This window comes from Hypomesus transpacificus, chromosome 21 (assembly GCF_021917145.1).
Source record: "Hypomesus transpacificus isolate Combined female chromosome 21, fHypTra1, whole genome shotgun sequence".
Classification (NCBI taxonomy): Eukaryota; Metazoa; Chordata; class Actinopteri; order Osmeriformes; family Osmeridae; genus Hypomesus; species Hypomesus transpacificus.
In genome coordinates this window covers 3,486,072-3,505,338 of record NC_061080.1, presented here as the reverse complement: position 1 = coordinate 3,505,338, position 19,267 = coordinate 3,486,072, and the positions used below count along the sequence as shown (strand labels likewise).

Genomic DNA, 19,267 nt, shown 5'->3' with positions numbered 1-19,267 from the left:
CAGATATAACCCTTTGCCTCCACAGCCTCAAAACAACTACTACGAACGGAATGTAACTATGAACAGCAAAGCAACAGAATACCCTGCATTCACAGTTCAACTGCAAACTAATCGCTTTTAGCTTTATTAACCAAAGGTAGGCTACAGCATCTGCATCAGTGCAGAACACCATGTTTTACTGAGGCAAAATCACAACATCAGTGGTGGAAGAAGTATTCAGATCCTTAAAAGTACTAATACTACACACTAGTACCAATTCCAGTAACTTTCCCAAATTCGCTGAAATATTACCGATGGCCGATGCTAGCTGGCAGTCCTCCTGCTGTGGATGATCTTGTCTTCGACTGGATGAAGATTCAGCAGCCTTGAAGTATCCATTCAATCTCGGGATTTGTTTCAGGATATCTTGGTCATGTTGTTCTTTTGACCTTTTTATTTAGCGTTTTTTTGCTCCACTTTAATACTATGCCATCTAGCAATAGCAGTGAGCAATGTAAATGATTGACATGATTTGACCAGCAGCAGCTGATTGGACAGATGTGACCCAAGTCATATCTACCCAATGATTTGCTTATTAAAAAAGAAAAAGTTTCTTATGTGCCAATTGGGGTCTTTATTTTGTTCTTGCTTAAGTACATTTAAAATATTAAAAAACAATCCGGCCAATCCGGGGCCCCCTGCACAGGTGGGGCCCCTAGGCTGCAGCCTAGGCAAGCCTGTGCATTAATCCGCGCCTGGTTATAGGCCTACCCTTATCAAGCAGAATTTTGGAGCGATGCGTTTTGGTTGGAAACTGATTTTAGAACATTTGGCTAATAAGGTAGTTTAGGACTACAAATTATGAAGCCCCATCAGCAGTGCATAGCACTGTCCACTGTCCTGGATCGAGCAACGAAGTAAATACTCGCAGTATGAACACAGTCTGGCACTCTCCCGGAGGCGACCCGAAATGGGCTGGAAGGCGGATCACAGTAGCCCTTTGGATTGGTTATCATAGCTGGCTGCGATGTTGCCTCCTGTCTATAATGAGACAAATGAAACTTGTTAACTTCAAAATTCAAGCAATAAAGTGCAGCCTACTAAAAATGACACGTCTAGACAACCTAAACAAAAATGTTTTAAATATTTCTTGTGTTAAATTTATATTTTATTATTTGCCTATTGCATCCAGAGATATTTTTGACGCAACTGAAAAACTGGTTTGATGAATATCCCCAAACAAGCAAAACTTCGGAGTGATATGTCAGGGCTGTTGTTTCTAGCTCCATTGAAACGAATGGGACAGCGGGCAGCTTCGTAGCGAGTTGATAGGCATGCACTGTGTGCACTGTTTACCAGCCACCTACTTGCTTGTTGTCCAATTCCTGTTACGCACCCACATCTTGTTCAACCGATCATTTTGGAAAGCTATTTCTCGCTGACACTGTTACAGACGCAGCAACTCGTTCCGCCAAAATCAAACTAATTTCTATTTAAATTAATGGTCAAATGAATACATGGCACAATCCTCTTCGGATCCTGGATCAACCGTGAGCAACAAAGTTGGCCTAAATATCACAGTGTGAACACAGTGCGTCTGGTTGGCACTATCCTGGCGGCAACCCGAAATGGGTGTGAGCCGGAAGCGTAGGCCTATATACAAGGTTGGAAGGCTTGGGACTGGAGCCCTTCGGACATAGCTGGCTGTGATGTCCAAGCGCAGTAGCCTACCTCTTATTTGTTTGTAGGCTAGCCTACTACATGACATCCGTCTTATTCATCTCCGACCACCGATGAGAGATCGGTCCTCTGATATCGCGTATAACATTGCATATAACACACACAGCCTAGCCTACTGCCTATTGAAATTAACAAAATAAAACATTCTAAAAGAGAAATTGTGCTTCCGTGGAAAATATCTCCAGTAGGCTACCAGTAACTCATGCCAATACGCACAAGTTATTCCTCAAATTGGGCCTCCGGAATTGATGCAAACATTGTTGCGTGAAGAGAATTGCAAAAAGCTTACCATTTACGCATCGGCACAATGTGGTGTGGCTATTTCTTTGTCAGTATAACATTCTTGTAGTTGCAATCATATATACAAACTTTCTGACTCCTTTATTGTAAAAAGAAGGTTGTATAGTACCATATGCATATGCACTAATGGGGGATTACTCCTCCAAATTTTAACATTTATGTTAGAGGGTTAAGCTTCGGATGAGTAAATAAATGCAGGCTATTTGCATGAAAACAAAAAAATGTTTTATCCAACCTCGGCTGAATTGTCCAACCAAAGTTTGTATATATGGCGTCCACTTCAGCTCCGAACGCAGAAGACGCGCCTCAAGCCTGTTGTAAACCCCGCACAAGTGCTTGGTTCTCTCCTGTAGGGCCTACCATAACTCGTACATACACATATTATCCCGTTTATTGTTTGAAGTGACTTTATGCAATGTATGAGATCAAACTCTCTCAGCTCCCTCCTCTTAGCTCGCGCACTCTCTCTCTCAGCTCCCTCCTCTCAGCTCGCAAACTGGCGTCCCCTTCTACCCCTTGTTATCTGAACAATTTCGGAGCTTTGGAACACCTCCCATTTTTTGGTACGAACTACCGAGGAAAGAGGACCTCTGAACTTGCTCGCTTAGGAAAACTGCAATCACAACCTAGCCTACTGCAGGTCGGGGCTCTCTCTCGCCTCAAACAATATGTTTCTCCTTTGAAACAAATGCGACAGCGGACAGCGTTGTGAAGAGTTGTTAGGCGTACACTGTGTGCACTGTTTCCCAGCAACCGAGGTTTCTTGCTCTATTGACACGAATGATGTCCGCTTTTTCCAAGCCTCACAGCTCAATTGAAACTAATCGGACACTGGGAAGCGTCGTAGCGAGTTGATAGGCGTACACTGTGTGCACTTTTTCCCAGCCACCTGGTGGTTTCTAGCTCATTTCGATTTCATTTTAGAGCACATCGAGTCAAAAACAGGAACGAAAAAATATTGAAAGTAGAAAAAAGCACCAAAAAAACGTTGTGATTGCAACCAGGCAGGCGCGAGGCCACCACTGACGCGAGGCCTTGTGCGGTCGCACAGTTGGAACAACCCATGCCACGGTTCTGGCGGGCAGCATCATGGCGAGTTGATAATCGAGTCAAAAACAGGAATAAACAAAAATTGAAAGAAAAAAAAAACGTTGTGATTGCAAACCAGGCAAGACACCTGTTGGTTTTCTAGCTAATTTCTATTTCATTTTAGAGGACATCGAGTCAGGAACAGGAATAAAAAGATATTGAAAGTAGAAAAAAAGTTGGGACAACCCATAGGCGTACACTGTGTTCACCGTTTCCCAGCAACCTAGGTTTCTTGCTCTATAAACACGAATGATGTCCGTTTTTTCCCAGCCTCACAGCTCAATTGAAACTAATCGGACACTGGGAAGCGTCGTAGCGAGTTGATAGGCGTACACTGTGTGCACTTTTTTGAGCAGATCGAGTCAAAAACAGGAACGAAAAAATATTGAAAGTAGAAAAAAGCACCAAAAAAACGTTGTGATTGCAATCAGGCAGGCGCGAGGCCACCAGTGACGCGAGGTCTTGTGCGGTCGCACAGTTGGAACAACCCATGCCACGGTTCTGACGGGCAGCATTGTGGCGAGTTGATAGATTTGCGTGCACTGTTTCCCAGCAACCTAGGTTTCTTGCTCTATTGACACGAACGATGTCCACCTTTTCCCAGCCTCACAGCTCAATTGAAACTAATCGGACAGTGAGCAGCGTCGTAGCTATTTGATGGGCGTACACTGTGTGCACTTTTTCCCAGCCACCTGGTGATTTCTAGCTCATTTCTATTTCATTTTATAGCACATCGAGTCAGGAACAGGAATAAAAAGATATTGAAAGTAGAAAAAACGTTGGGACAACCCATAGGCGTACACTGTGTACACCGTTTCCCAGCAACCTAGGTTTCTTGCTCTATTGACACGAATGATGTCCACGTTTTCCCAGCGTCACAGCTCAATTGAAACTAATCGGACAGTGGGCAGCGTCGTAGCAAGTTGATAGGCGTAGGCCTACACATTATTTTCTCAGCCACCTACCTGTAGGTTTCCAGCTCCATTGACACGAATGATGTCCTCTTTTTCCCAGCCACACAGCTCAATTGAAACTAATCGGACAGTGGGCAGCGTCGTAGTGATTTAAAGGCAAACACTGTGTGCATTTTATCCCAGCCAGAGTTTCTTGTTCATTTCGATTTCATTTTAGAGCACATCGAGTCAAGAACAGGAATAAAAAAATATTGAAAGTAGAAAAAATAAATACACTTTGTGATTGCAAACCAGGCAAGGCCACCTGTTGGTTTCTAGCTCATTTCTATTTCATTTTATAGCACATCGAGTCAAGAACAGGTATACACAAATATTGAAAGTAGAAAAAAAACACAAAAAAACCTTTGTGGTTGCAAACCAGGCTGGCGCAAGGCCACCAGTGACACGAGGCCTTGTGCGGTCGCACAGTTGGGACAACCCATGCCATGGTTCTGGCAGGCAGCATCATGGCGAGTTGATAGACGTACAATGTGTGCAATTATTTTCACAGCCACCTAGGTTTCTTGCTCCATTGACACGAATGATGTCCACTTTTTTCCCAGCCACAGCTCAATTGGTTATAGCTGGCTGGATGTCACCTCCTGTCTATAATGAGACAAATGAATTATGTTAACTTCAAAAAATTAAGTAATAAAGTCTAAATATTACAAGTGTAGAAAACCTACGTGTTTGAAATATTGTTTGGGTTTCATGGATATTTTAGTATTTGGCTATTGCATCCAGAGATATTTTGGAGGCACAACTCCACAACTGAAACGGGTTTGATAAATACCCCCAAAAAAGCAGAACTTCCGAGTGAAATGTCTGAAACTCTTTTCCCATAGCGCCATTGAAATGAGAGGCACAGCTGCCTGGCAGCGTCGTAGCGAGTTGAGGCACAAGATTCACTCTCCCTCTCCGTCCGTCAGATTCCCTACCCCGCCCCCTGTCTGTCCGTCAGATTCCCTCCCCCTCTCCTGTCCAGGACGAGACCTGGGCGAGTCCTCCATTACCAGAGGACATATCCTCCCGACTTGGAGAGAATTGTCGCACGAAAGTTCTTATCACCTGGGGGAATGAGCTTTTTTGAGCCACACAGCTCAATTGAAACGAATGGGACAGCGGGCAGCGCCGTAGCGAGTTGATAGTCGTGCAGTTTTTTAGAGCCACCTCCTCTTCGGTTTCCTCTTCGGTTTTCCAGTCTCTTCGGATCCTCTTCGGTTTCCTAGCCTCTTCAGATCCTCTTCTGTTTTGTCTTCGGTTTCCCAGCCTCTTCGGATCCTCTTTGGTTTCCTCTTCGGTCTCCCAGCCTCTCCGGATCCTCTTCGGTTTCTTCTTTGCACTTTCCCGGCGGCGAATCGAAGTGGCTGTGAGCTGGAAGCATAGACTTAAATAGCCTACAAGGCTGGAAGGCGTAACGGACTGACAGTGGCCCTTTGGATTGGTTACAGCTGACTGTGATGCGCTTTAGCACCTCCCATTTGTTTGTACTACATGATATCTGACTCATTCAGTCTCCAACCACTGATGAGTGAAGTCCTCTGAACTTTCGCTCAGGAACACTTCTTAACACACACAGCCTACCTTCTGAAATTAACAATAGAAAATATTCTAAAAGAAAAATTGTGCTTCCGTGGAAATCTCTCCTGTACCATTCACTGATACATGACAATACGCACAAGTTAATCCAAAAAATTAGGCCTCCTGGAATTGGTATGATGCAATTACCTTGTTATCTGAGGAGAATTGTCAAAAAGCTTGTCATTTATGCATAGGCACAATTCAGCAACCTGAATCTAGGGCTGTTTGGCTATACTTGTTTGACAATATTCTTGGAGTCGCGATCAAAAATATAAACTTTAAAACTAAACATTTTAAAATGAAAGTTGTATTGTGCCAGGAACAAATCGGTTGTCACCCGCAAAAAATGTTTGAAAACGTTATGTGCGTAAAACGCTGAAGAAAATGACCAAAGCCTAGTTCAGCCATGGCACCCTGGCAGTGCAGCTCATTCATTTAGTCATTAAGCAGACGCTCTTATTCAGAGCTCTGTGATACCCTGCGAAAGTTACAACGTCCGATGAGGCGGCATCAAAATGCCTCAATGATACGATTTACATGCCACATGATACATGCCAATACGCACACGTTAATCCTCAAATTAGGCCTCATGGAATTGGTAGGATGCAAACATTGTTGTATGAACATATTTAAAAAAGTTACAATTTAAACATCAGCGTGCATCATGGCATCCTGGCAATGGCGGATTACTGGCTGAATTGTCCTGACATTGTTATGTCTATTGTCTATTGTTATGACTGTTCAGAACATCCAACAAAGCTGGTTTATCCAACCATGCTTTATGTTTATTCATGTTTTTATGCAACAATGTGTATCCAACCTCGGCTGAATTGTCCAACCAAAGTTTGTATATATGGCGTCCTCCTCAGCTCCAAATGCAGAAGACGCGCCCCAAGGCTGTTGTAAACCTCGCACAAGTCTCCAGTTAAAAAGCAGAACAATCAATTTTCCTGTAATGTTGTCGGACGAACTACAGCACGAGCAGTCCACATTAGTCAACTGGACTTTGACATTTGGATGCATTCGTCTGACTTTCCAATCAGACGCCAACGGAACCGCTTTCGTGTTGAGATGTGTGAGGAATTCACCTGCTACGCCCACGAATAGCTACAGGGGGATACCTGGGAGAGATCATTTTTTCCCAAATCATGAAACCCCATCTGCAGTGCATGATAACACTGTCCAGGACGCAGTCACTACCATGGGTCTGTCTTCATCGGATCCTGGATCAACCACCCTGAGCAACGAAGTAAATACTCACAGTGTGAACACAGTGCGCCTGGCACTTTCCGGGCAGCGACTTGAGATGGCTGTGAGCTGGAAGGTGTATGGACTGACAGTAGCCCTTTGTATTGGCTATAGCTGGCTGTGATGTTACCTCCTGTCTATCAAGTGAATAATGAAACTTGTTAACTTCAAAAGTCAAGCAATAAAGTGTACTATTATAACATTTACAAGTCTAGCCATCCTGTTGTGTTCCGGTCAAAGTGACCAATTTACATATTTTCCCTCTGAAAACATTTAGTTAATTTATTCTGATTGGCATAAGGTTCCATGACTTTGTCCACACAGGGTAGGCATATCTACACAGCCCAAACAAATCCGGAAGTTTATAAAAATGTGTGTGTTGTATTCTATACCCTATTGTATACCTAGCTGTGGTGTTCATTTGAACGAATGGGTAAGACTAAAATTTGGGTAAAAGTTTTGTTCAGGCACACCCATTCAAAGGATGGACACCCTCCCAGACCCTCCAATGCATGTGTGTTTGGACAAGATTACATTAAAAATAACTATTAGATTTAAAGTTACACTGTCAAGGATTACTTTATGACATTTTGATAACGTCTTTAAAATATTTGAACTGGTTTCATGATATCGTAGGCAAAAGTTCCTGGTTGGAACAAGGTAGAAGGATGGGGAACTGTTCTCACCAGTGGCGGTTCTAGACAAATTTTACTGGGGGGGCCAAAGGGGGGCCAGTGTTTAACCAGAGGGGCACATAAAAAACTGACACAAATTATATTTTACATTAAATAATTACATTTTGCTATACATTAAAATCATACAAACGGCTCTGGCTCTCCCTCTTCCAGCTCCTCAGCTCTCTCAAAACCTTGATATGTTTCTCTTTAATTTAACTTTTTTATTTACTGGGGAAAAAAAGGCTAGAAATTCCCTTCCTCGTTTCATGAAGACTACTAGAACTTATATTTTTTTTTTGTCAGCTCAGGGGGGCCACAGGGGGGCCACAGGGGGGCCACAGGGGGGCCACAGGGGGGCCACAGCTCCAAGGTTGTTACGTGTTTTCTCGCCGTAGAAGGAGTTGTTATGGAGAAAGGAGTCACAACAATGTCTGAGAGAACAGAAATCAGCCAAGGTTATCAGTTGAGAACGTGCAGGATTGGAGGCCAAGTGTCTGGGTGTGCAGGTGTTCCCTGAACCTCTCTGCCCATCGTGGGAGCAGAGGAGAACCAAGTGGAACAGGTCAGGTTGACCGTAGACAGATATCGAGTGTGTTCACATGGTAGCCTCATGTGACTCTGGGCAAGGTTTGGGAAAACGTTGAGAAACCGCTTTATAAAGGGAGGGGATTTTCCTAATTTAGACTATATATAGTGTTGCATCTTATGAATCAGTATCTTTTTGTCTTTTACCAACTGAGCATTGCTGAATAAACCTCTCCAGGCATCTTGACTCATCTGTCTTGAACTCAACTTTTGATCCGAACCCTTCTGAAAATATCCTACAATGATAGCCAATGCTATTAACCAGTAGTGTCTGGTGAAAAATGATCTTTGTGTCACGTTCATCCAGTTTCTGTAACTATCCCAATAACATTGTACACAAACGGCATGCTACCAGTACTCATGAATGATAAATAGTATGTTACTGTAATGGGAGTCAGGTGGCTCAACGGTGAGGGAATTGGAATAGTAATCTGAAGGTCGCCAGTTCGATTCCCTGCTGCGCCACATGACGTTGTGTCCTTGGGCAAGGCACTTCACCCTACTTGCCTCGGGGGAATGTCCCTGTACTTACTGTAAGTCGCTCTGGATAAGAGCGTCTGCTAAATGACTAAATGTAAATGTAATGCTGAAAATGACTTTTATTTGCATTGAAAATATTTCAAGAGAAAAAAAGATTATTTGTGGAACAAAAATGTGTGTGGCTGTGTAATGTTTGGGGTAAAAGGTGTCCTAATGTTCAATGTTTGATTTTGAAGTAATTCAAAAGTATTCAAATTATACCAAAACATTGTAAGAACGCCAATAGATAATGATACAAACCCAGAAGGCTCAAGTTGAGGAAGGAAAACACTCTTGCTGTTTGACCAGGTCTCATGTTAGTTATCTCTCTCACACACACATCCCATGAGGGTTACTGTGGCCATTACAAGTTTCTCATTTGACGATTATACCTGAAGATAACACAATTCTTCTGACTGGCAAGTAATGCAAGAACGCACACTATTAACTTAATGGACAATACTATCTGGATGATCAATAAATGGGTTGTTAAAGAATTTATAATACATTACAGTACAATTCTAGAACTATAATCATTAGCTGTATCCCGGGCATGGCACTATCTATAATTCCAGTTATTAATATTTTTGGCAACTTAATCACCAAATGCATCACGGGCACTGTGCACTATATAGCAATGGGAACAATGCTCGTAAGACTTTATAAAGGATGCATGTATTAAAGTTATGTATTGTGCTTATTAAATGTATGTCTTATGAACTTAGAACTGTGCTCAGGCTTAAAACATTGTGTCTCACACAGGGTGTGGGAAACAGGCTGTATTTTGTGTTGTTATCTCTCCATTTCAGAAGCAACCTTGAAACCGGGCTGAGAGAGCACCTGCTCGGGGGATGCGTGGGGAAGAACAAACTCCCTGATACACGAGAGAACAACCTCAACCCTTTTTTGATATTTCTGTTTCAATTGTACTGTATAATATATGCTGGGGCAGGGACAGATAGCCAGTTGGACTTTGTGAACCAGCCCAAACTCTGTTGCGGGTAGGGAAACGTAGACAACCCCGGAGCTCTGTACTGTTGATTTCCAACTGCTGCAGTAAAGCTGATATTATCGGACCTCTGCGACTCCAGACCACTCTTTCTAGAACACATATGTGTGTCATTGATTACCATCATTACATATTGGATTAGACACAGTAAATTTAAATCCTTCAAAATAAATGGTAAAACATGATTTACAAATTGATTGATTGACGTTGATGAATAGGTCTATTCTACGTTGAACTATAGTGTAGTGGGGTCCTTGTCCGTGTAGAGCTTTGTATGTGAGGAAAAGGACCTTAAAGTCAATTCTGAAGGTAACAGGGAGCCAGTGTAAAGTCTTCTTGGGAAGACCAGTGAACAGTGTGTCACGGTAGTTTAAGTGCGTCTGGCACTTTCCGGGCAGCGACTCGAGATGGCTGTGAGCTGGAAGTCGTATGGACTGACAGTAGCCCTTTGTATTGGCTATAGCTGGCTGTGATGTTACTTCCTGTCTATCACTTGACTAATGAAACTTGTTAACTTCAAAAGTCAAGCAATAAAGTGTACTATTATAAACGTGCCCGACTCCACCTGCAGGTGGATCACAGACTTCCTGTCTGACAGGAAGCAGTGCGTTAAGCTGGGAACACAAGTCTCTGACTCCCGGTCCATCACCACCGGATCTCCTCAGGGCTGCGTCCTTTCTCCTCTGCTCTTCTCCCTGTACACCAACAGCTGCACCTCGAGTCATCCGTCTGTCAAACTCTTGAAGTTTGCGGACGACACCACCCTCATTGGGTTCATTTCTGACAAGGACAAGTCTGACTACAGGTGGGAAGCTGACAACCTGGTGACCTGGTGTAGCCAGAACAACTTAGAGCTCAATGCTCTTAAGACAGTGGAGATGGTTGTGGACTTCAGGAAGAACACAGCCCCACTCACCCCCATCACCCTGAGTGACTCCCCAGTCAACACTGTGGAGTCCTTCCGCTTCCTGGGCACCATTCTCTCCCAGGACCTCAAGTGGGAACTGAACATCAGCTCCCTCACCAAAAAAGCACAACAGAGGATGTACTTCCTACGGCAGTGAAGAAATTCAACCTGCCAAAGACAATGATGGTGCACTTCTACACAGCCATCATTGAGTCCATCCTCACTTCTTCTATCACCAACTGGTACGCTGCTTCCACTGCCAAGGACAAGAGCAGACTGCAGCGTATCATCCGCACTGCTGAGAAGGTGATCGACCGCAATCTGCCTTCCCTCGAGGATCTGCACACCTCGAGGTCCCTGAGGCAAGCGAGGAAGATTGTGGCCGACCCCTCCCACCCTGGACACTCTCTGTTCCAGCTACTCCCCTCCGGCAGAAGGCTGCGGTCCATCAAGCCCAAAACCTCATGCCACAAAAACAGTTTCTTCCCATCCGCTGTTGGCCACTTTAACAAGGCCAAGAACTCACACTGACTTAAAATCACAATCTGCACAATGACAACCTGCACATTGCAATTTGCACTATTGTATTGTTCTCTTGCACTATCTGTATTTTTAGGTTAAATTGTAAATTATGGCTACTTATATATATATTTTTTTTTTTATTCCCCCTAGTATTAGCTAGACCCCCCTTAGTATTAGCTAGACTTTGCTCCTTTTGTATAGTTAGTCCACATATTTAAGTTTCAATATTCCTATATGTTTAATGTATGCGCCTCCCTGCCAAAGTAAATTCCTTGTTTGTGCAAACATTCATGGCGAATAAAATCCCTTCTGATTCTGATAACATTTCCGAGTCTAGCTTTCCCGTTGTGTTCCGGTCAAAGTGACCAATTTACATGTTTTCTCTCTGAAAACTATTAGTTAATTTATTGTGATTGACATGAGGTTCCATGACTTTGTCCACACAGGGTAGGCCTATTTACACAGCCCCAAAAAATCCTGAAGTTTATAAAAATGTGTGTGTTGTATTCTATACCCTATTTTATACATGTGGTGTTCCCTGTCGAAAATGACCGGTCATTTGAACAAATGGGTAAGATTACAATTTGTGTAAAGGTTTTGTTCAGGCACACCCATTCAAAGGATGGACACCCTCCCAGACCCTCCCATGCATGTGTGTTTGGACAAGATTACACTAAAAAATAACCATTAGATCTAAAGTTACACTGTCAAGGATTACTTCATGACATTTTGATCACGTCTTTAAAATATTTGAACTGGTTTCATGATATCGTAGGCAAAAGTTCCTGTTTGGGACAAGGTAGAAGGATGGGGAACAGTTCTCACCCATTCTTAAGTGTGTAAGGGGGGCCTAAGGGGACGCCTCGTTAGCTTCAAGGTTGTTACGTGTTTTCTCGCAGTAGAAGGAGTTGTTATGGAGAAAGAAGCCACAACAATGTCTGAGAGAACAGAAATCAGCCAAGGTTATCAGTTGAGAACGTGTAGGATTGAAGGCCAAGTGTCTGGGTGTGCAGGTGTTCCCTGAACCTCTCTGCCCATCATGGGAGCAAAGGGGAATAAAGTGGAACAGGTCAGGTTGACCGTAGACAGATATCGAGTGTATACACATGGCAGCCTCATTGACTCTGGTCAAGGTTTGGGAAAACATTAAGAAACCGCTCTATAAAGGGAGGGGGATTTTCCTAATTTAGACTATAAAGTCCAAAATGTCTCAATTGTCCATAACATTTTGATCCCTATTGCTACATATTCCGTCCATAACCTGCTGCTGTTTTCCACCTCCCTCCTCTGTCCCAAATCCGCCCAAAAAACCATCCTGAGTTGGGGGTGTGGTCCAATTACTTAGGTGTTGTCCGTTTCGCTGATCCCTAGTCTAATTCAACAAAATAAACTTGCCATGTAAACTCTATTGCCCCAACACAACTCGGTATTAGGTTAATTACCTAAACACGCACAATTTACTTCCACACTATTCCTTTTGCTCACTAGCCTGCACTTATTTCATGCAGTGCATTTCATTATGCCGGAGAAGCACTCATCTTGCCTGTGCATTGTTTGTGGACATTTTGCTTTAATATGACTCAAAACTGTAGGCTAATGCTTGGACGATATCACCTCCTAGTGGAAATAACTGGCACACTAACTGGCACTCATTTGAATTAACATTTTCAGACACGGTGTCCGGTCCTGCCATCAGTCACTCCTCCCCCCGTCTGTCAGCTAACAATGTCTCTTGTACGGTGGAGTGTTCTGTGAAGAACGGGAGAGATGTGACCCTAACCTGGTACAAAGGAGAGGAGAAACCAGACCAGCAGTCCTGATCTCTCCTCCAACATCTCTCTCCATCTGGAGATAAAGGACCAGGATGGAAACACCTTTAGCTGTGTGGCTGAAAACCCCATCAGTAACCAGACAGCCAAACTCAACAAGACAGAGCTGTGCCCAGGTCAGTGGCTGTTTCTCTCCATGTCAAGAGAAGCAGATGACAAACAACTAAACATGAGACTATGAATCCTCAGTTTTCATAGTAACATCTCTGATGCACTTTATTACACACATTATACACATTATTGTACACTGTCATGTCTGTCGATCTGTTTACTGTGAGGTAGAAAAACACCTTGGTGAGAAGACTTAAAGACAACCTACCTACCACTCCCTTTTGACAACAGAACATAGTGGGAACTAGTGGGAAACACTAGTAAAACTCCCTGGTTGTGTGTATGTGTTTCTTCAGGTCTTGCTACATCCAGCAGCTCTGTTCGCAATCACCTTTTGGGCATCCTGGTTCCTGGACTACTGGTGGCTCTGGCTCTGGCTGCATTATACTGGATGTTGATGGTAAAACCTCCACGGAACACGTCAGTTCTGCCAACTGTCATCTGATAACAAGTGATGCTGTAGGCAAGGAGACACCCTGCCCTAAGCTCTTAAATACTGAAGACTTGAGTTGTTGAATGAAAGTTTTTCTAAATGCTTGTAAAAAAAAACATTGTGTTACAACTTGTGATAAAAATGTGGACTGAAGGTTGTGAAAAAAACATTTGCTTCAATCATCATTAGCCTATTATTAGTTATGTGCGAGGAAGAAAACTTTAAAAAATTGTGAACTGCCCTTCAATGGTATCTGCTCTCATTGCATGCACTTTGCATGCCACTTTGGTATGGTCAAAAATAAACATACAACATACATTTCTAAGGAGACAAACACAACATAATGAGTCAACATTCATCTAATGGTTTTCCAGAGAACAGAACAGAAATTATATACAAACAGACAAATAGATGTAATCCTTCATGTTTTCTACTGTGCTCAACAACAACAAGAACAAATTTAGCACACAGCTTTTATATCTGTCACTGTTAAGTTGGAAGGGCACCAGGAGTCAGATCCAAGTGAAGAATTGAACTTTGTAAGCAGATTCCAAAGGTACAAAGGGATAATCCAATGATGTGGTCAAAATGGGTGTGTCAGTACAGGAACAACAGGTATTGAGCGGTAAATCCACAGGAGCATGAGCAGGGCCAGGGGATGGTCAGACACAGAAGCAAATGGGAGCAAAAGGTTGATCCAAGACACTGGGTCAGGGTGCATTGTAACAAGGTCTGTCAGGGTGGCAGGGTATACACAGGTAGCAAGACTAGAAAAGACTGAAGTGACTGTGGTGAGAGGGGAGCTATATACGGATGGGCAAACAATGCCTTGTGAAGCTTTGGACCATCTTAATCAATTGATTAAATCCAACTGTTGTCTGTTCCTCTGGGTCGCACACACTGTTCTTCCCTTACAAAAAAACTAACCTTTCCAAGTCCTAGACTTTTTATACTAGATGGCGTAGTCAGACTACACTCAAGCTACATTCATCCCTGGAATTATGACAAGCAGCATTCTTTGGGTCAACTGCAGGAGCAGAATATGGATGACTGGGCTTATGTAGTGGGATTCTCTTTGGCTAAGTTGCCAACATTGTTGTGAGCTGAACAGTCAAAGGTTTCAGATTAAATTAACTTTTTTAAAGGAATGTAGAGAGGGAACTGACAGATAACCATTGACAACCTCATAACACCCTATATAACATGAGTCAGACACATTTAAAAGGATACCTTAAAAGCTGATTTATTAACTCCCATGTTCATATTAACCCCTGATCATGGTCTCACATATAACAAATGTTATGCAAAGAATAGACATAGCAGTTTCATCATGCAGTAGGAATCACCAAAGGGATTGTGGGGCATTTCCACCTACTCTCATAAGAGCATCACAACTCACTTGCAAGAATCCTGCTGATAACTGGGATAACTTTACCATCTTTACACTAAGCAGGAGTTATTCAAATAATGTAATATAATGAGACATGAATAAATAAATGGATTCTGTTTTGCAGAAAATATAAAGATAGTGGTTAGAAAAGGTGGGGTGCACGTACAGGGGGTCCAAGTTCAAGATCATGTTATACTTTGCATTGTGTATATTGGATTTGCAAATATTGTGTAGTTGGCAAAATTGTTCAGCACATCATTTATTGATTTTCCATCCACTAAACCTTTTTAATCAGGTGTAAGAAAATGTATATGATATCATATGTAAAGGAGTTGTCTCTTCAGGCACTACTGTAGCCTACCACTGGGTGCATCTCAATACCACTGTTTATTATCCCAGACAAATATTGAGTACCTCACGGTTTGTCAACAGCATTTTATTTCCCTCCGACAGTCTATGCGCCTCTCCAGTCAACTGCTAGCCTAAAGCCCGAAATATACTTCACGCTAAGTGTTTTTTATAAAGTCAAGTTAAGTCAAGTAAATTTTATTGATCCCATTTGGGGAAATTTGTTTGTAGACAGGTACTAAAACACATTCAATCCATAATAAAATACTACATAAGCAACATACCTGACACCACACAAGACAACACACAATACATTACAATACAGTACAAGGATCACTTAATATTGAAAAACCAGAATAGGTTCCGTCCATAAATACTTCATGCCATTCATTTATGCACATTTACAGTAGCCTCCCAATAGAAAAACAAACAAAAGAGTCCCCAAATCGTTTTGTTCTGCCTATGCATACGCACAATGGCTGCCAAACATTATCCTGATTTGTTTAGTGCGTAGGCTATTTGGCCAAGTCTCCCTAGTCCTAGGCCTTCAATGTAGCTATGCATACGAAAGGTGCTATACAAACTGAAAATATTTGGTTTCTTAAATACCAAATCAAACACAACGAATCTGGAGCAGACGCCATGTTGTCAAGGTCAATCGCCACATCTCCAAGGCAACCGCTTGTAGGTCCGTAAAAAACGTTTGCAGACCTCTGCGAACTTTCAGCAGTCTGCAAATGTTTTTTAGGACTTCTGAGAACATCTCTGGACCAATAAGAACACCGAATTAGTCTAATTATAATAATATTACAAGAAACAGAAATTGTGGGTAAGTAGCCTATACCAGTGGTTCCCAACCAGTATAAATCTGCTGTGCCCCAGTAAAATCCAAAGTGCGAGTTTTAACAATTTACTTTATTAGACAGTGCAGTGTTTCCCCTAGGATTTGTTTTAGCAGTGGGGGCAGGTCTTAGCCTGGCTGCCAGCCCAACTTCGCCCCGCCCACTGGAGGGTCTCGTGGGTCTGGAGGGTCTTGTATTGGGAACAACTATACAAAACCAGGATCTGGGCGGACCAATGAAATTGTCAGGGTGGGCTTTATACGATGATGGACAGATGATCAACAGTAACGTAATCAACAACGTCACAAAAGAGCCCTTAGGTTGAATTCGTTTTCAACAAACAACATATTACGTTGCTCTGATTGGTTGTAGGTCTATCCAATTGAGCGAAGAGGCATTTGTTTTACGAGTTCGGTTGAAACACGCCCCATAGTCACAGCCCAACGGAGAGTTTTCAGACTCATATTCTGACTAGAATTATGAGTATGACAACGTCAGGCTAGGCAGGTCTGTCCCCACTGCTAAAATAGCCACTGCAGCACGCACATGTCAGTCCAGGTGTCGGACTCGGCACACAAGTCAGAATTGAGGTAGGCTAAGAAAACAGTACAATACTAAAGAAAGTTTCTAAATGATAGGCCTACTGATCATCATATTTTGACTAAAACATAAAAACAATATTACGTATGAAGCTCAAAAAAAAAATGTTTGCGCCCAAATGAATGCGAAAGAAATGTGCGCTTGCATCAACTATAGATGTAACTGCCAAAGCTGATATCAAACTTGCGTCCCTGAACTGTTGTATACTGGGTTAAGCAAGCAGAATTTATAGCCTATAGTGCACTGTGCACAGCAAGTTTGAAAGAAAAAAAGGGATATGAATAGGGACCTGTGCCCCAGTAGTTTTATGTCTAACAACGCCTCTGATAACAACCCATTCATTTGAATCAGGTGTGTTGGAGCAGTGAATCATCTAAAACCTGCAGGACAGGGGTCCCAAGGACAAGGGTTGGGAACCACTGGCCTATACCAAAGATCATCTGACATAATCCAAGATAAAAACAGGAAACGGGATACATACAAAGTACATTTTGAAGATCAAATATCTAAGCCTTCTCGCAATGACGGTTCTGTTAGGCTACAGACCTCTTTTTAGGGGAAAGGCCGTAACACTGCTCCAAAAGCCTTGGCTATTGTTCATATATAATATGCATATGCAATAAAACAGGTAGAGCAGAGACGAGGACGGGGGCAAAAACAAGGTCAGTATTCCGAGGTATGTGTATCAGAAATGGCCAAGAAATGTCAGCACAAGATTAACAAGACTTAGCAAGAAGTGAAGGAAGTGACTGTCTTAAATGCACAGGACAGTGGGGGAGTGGACTGATTGCTCTAATTGTTTGCAGTTGCAGACGTGAAGAGTGAGTGCCCTCTTAGTACTCTGGTGACAATGACCTGATTGTCACACGCAGCTTAGCTTTACCTGTTCCAAAGCCCCTGTGCGACTGAACGAAAACAGAAACATCGAAAAGCACGATACTGCGTATCGGCCCTAACAGAAATAAGACACAAAATAAACAGGAGGACGATATACAAGTAACAATTGTTAAAGATGTCTCAACAGTGTCGTCGACAATATGAATGGACAAACACATAGCCAACTTCAAACACACACAAGAGACTCCAGAACAGCGAACAGGTGAGGGTTTCAATGCAGGCGGACAGACAGTTGATTGGATGAGAGTAGTTGCGCCGGTGACGGGAAATGGAGACGGTAGCCACTCCCAGACGAGCACCTGAATACAGCAATGAGAGTGAGGGAAAAACAGAAGGGAAGACAAGCACACAAGACAGAACACGCATACAAGCAGGACAAGGGACGTAACAGGTTCAAACAAGACCAAAAGTGAGTTGAAAAAGACAATCACACCAATGTATATATTTATAAGAAACTTGGGTTAATTAAATATCATTATTTATGAACCAAGTAGCAACTAGCAAACATGTACATCTAGCTTGCTGTGTGTCTTCTCCTAAAGAATCTATTGTGTAGTCAAGATATAAGTAGGCCTATAAACTACAAGTAAAAAAGCTAGTCGTTGCTGGTTCAGTTGCATTTTAGGCATAGAGTTGAAAATGCTATTTATTATTGGATTGGATGCCTTTTCAACAATGGATGGACATTGTTTGAAATCGTATGCTTCTAAAGGTTGTTTTCAAAGGAGTTTCAACAATCTAACACACATTTCAATAGTGCACATATAGACTAACATACCTCTTTCGCTGAATGTTGTTATTTTCCAATTAATTTAGAAATTATGTATACGGTTTAACTGCCTCTGTTAAATGTTTTCCATGGTGCTTGTTATGTAAGGATAAACACAAACACAATTGAAAGCGAAAGTGTAACTTGAGAGCTTCGCCTATTGTATATCCCCTTGAAAATTGATCACATTTGCGGAACCAGTTTAACACTTGTGAAGCACGTTTTACATTTGTTGGACACGTTTATATTTGTGGATCGTCATTGGCCTCATTTTGAGCCCATCATAGCCTACTTTTCTTCTTATTTTAAGTTTATTTAAGTTGATCACAAAGAAACTAGGTCTATAAAAGGTACAGTTTAACACGACTGTTTTCGTACTGTGTGACTACTAACCAGTTATCTGTCCACAGATATTTACTTTACGTAAAGGAATATAGATTTATTTCTATAGTTTTTTTATTCAGTTAACTATTAAAAAACAACATTGTATGAAATGTGCCTCTATAGAGGGCAGTGGGCCATATTTAACAAGTGATTTACTGTAGGCTATCTGTGTTGCAGACAACCAGGTCCACCGCATGACAGGACTACCAGGTGACAGGACTAGGCTTGCATTGACTCACCTGTAAAATGGCAGGTGAGCACTCAACAAAAGGTTCTGGTACGGTAACCGTATTTTCAAAATTCTTACATTTTGTCTGTAAAAGTGGTTTAGGTGGATGGGTATACAGTTCAATGGTAGAGCAATCTGACCGCAGGTCAAGTGGTTGCAGGTTCAAGTACCCACTGTATGGCCATTTTGGATAAGTGTCTGCTAAATGGATAAACAATTACATAGTTACAGTTCAATCTATTTATGTTTTTGTTTCCCTCAGGGGGTCTTACTCCTCAGTCTGATCTTCGACTTGTACTGCTGGGGAAAGTTGGGTCCGGGAAGAG

At 42.3% G+C, this 19,267-nt stretch overlaps 1 protein-coding gene and 1 long non-coding RNA gene across 3 annotated transcripts in view; one reads left to right on the top strand and one right to left on the bottom strand.

Annotated features, from left to right (window-relative positions):
• The window catches only part of LOC124483714, a 60,507-nt gene that overhangs the window by 20,813 nt on the left and 20,427 nt on the right, over positions 1-19,267 (top strand). The window lies entirely within an intron of this gene.
• Positions 85-5,422, bottom strand: LOC124483474. 2 transcript variants are annotated; one of them, XR_006957836.1, is made up of 3 exons: positions 4,855-5,422; positions 1,347-4,667; positions 85-1,020 (listed from the first exon to the last, which is right to left on the bottom strand). It is a non-coding gene; the product is annotated as an uncharacterized LOC124483474 (long non-coding RNA). The 2 variants fall into 2 exon arrangements; XR_006957837.1 differs by having other exon boundaries at positions 118-1,020; positions 4,074-4,667.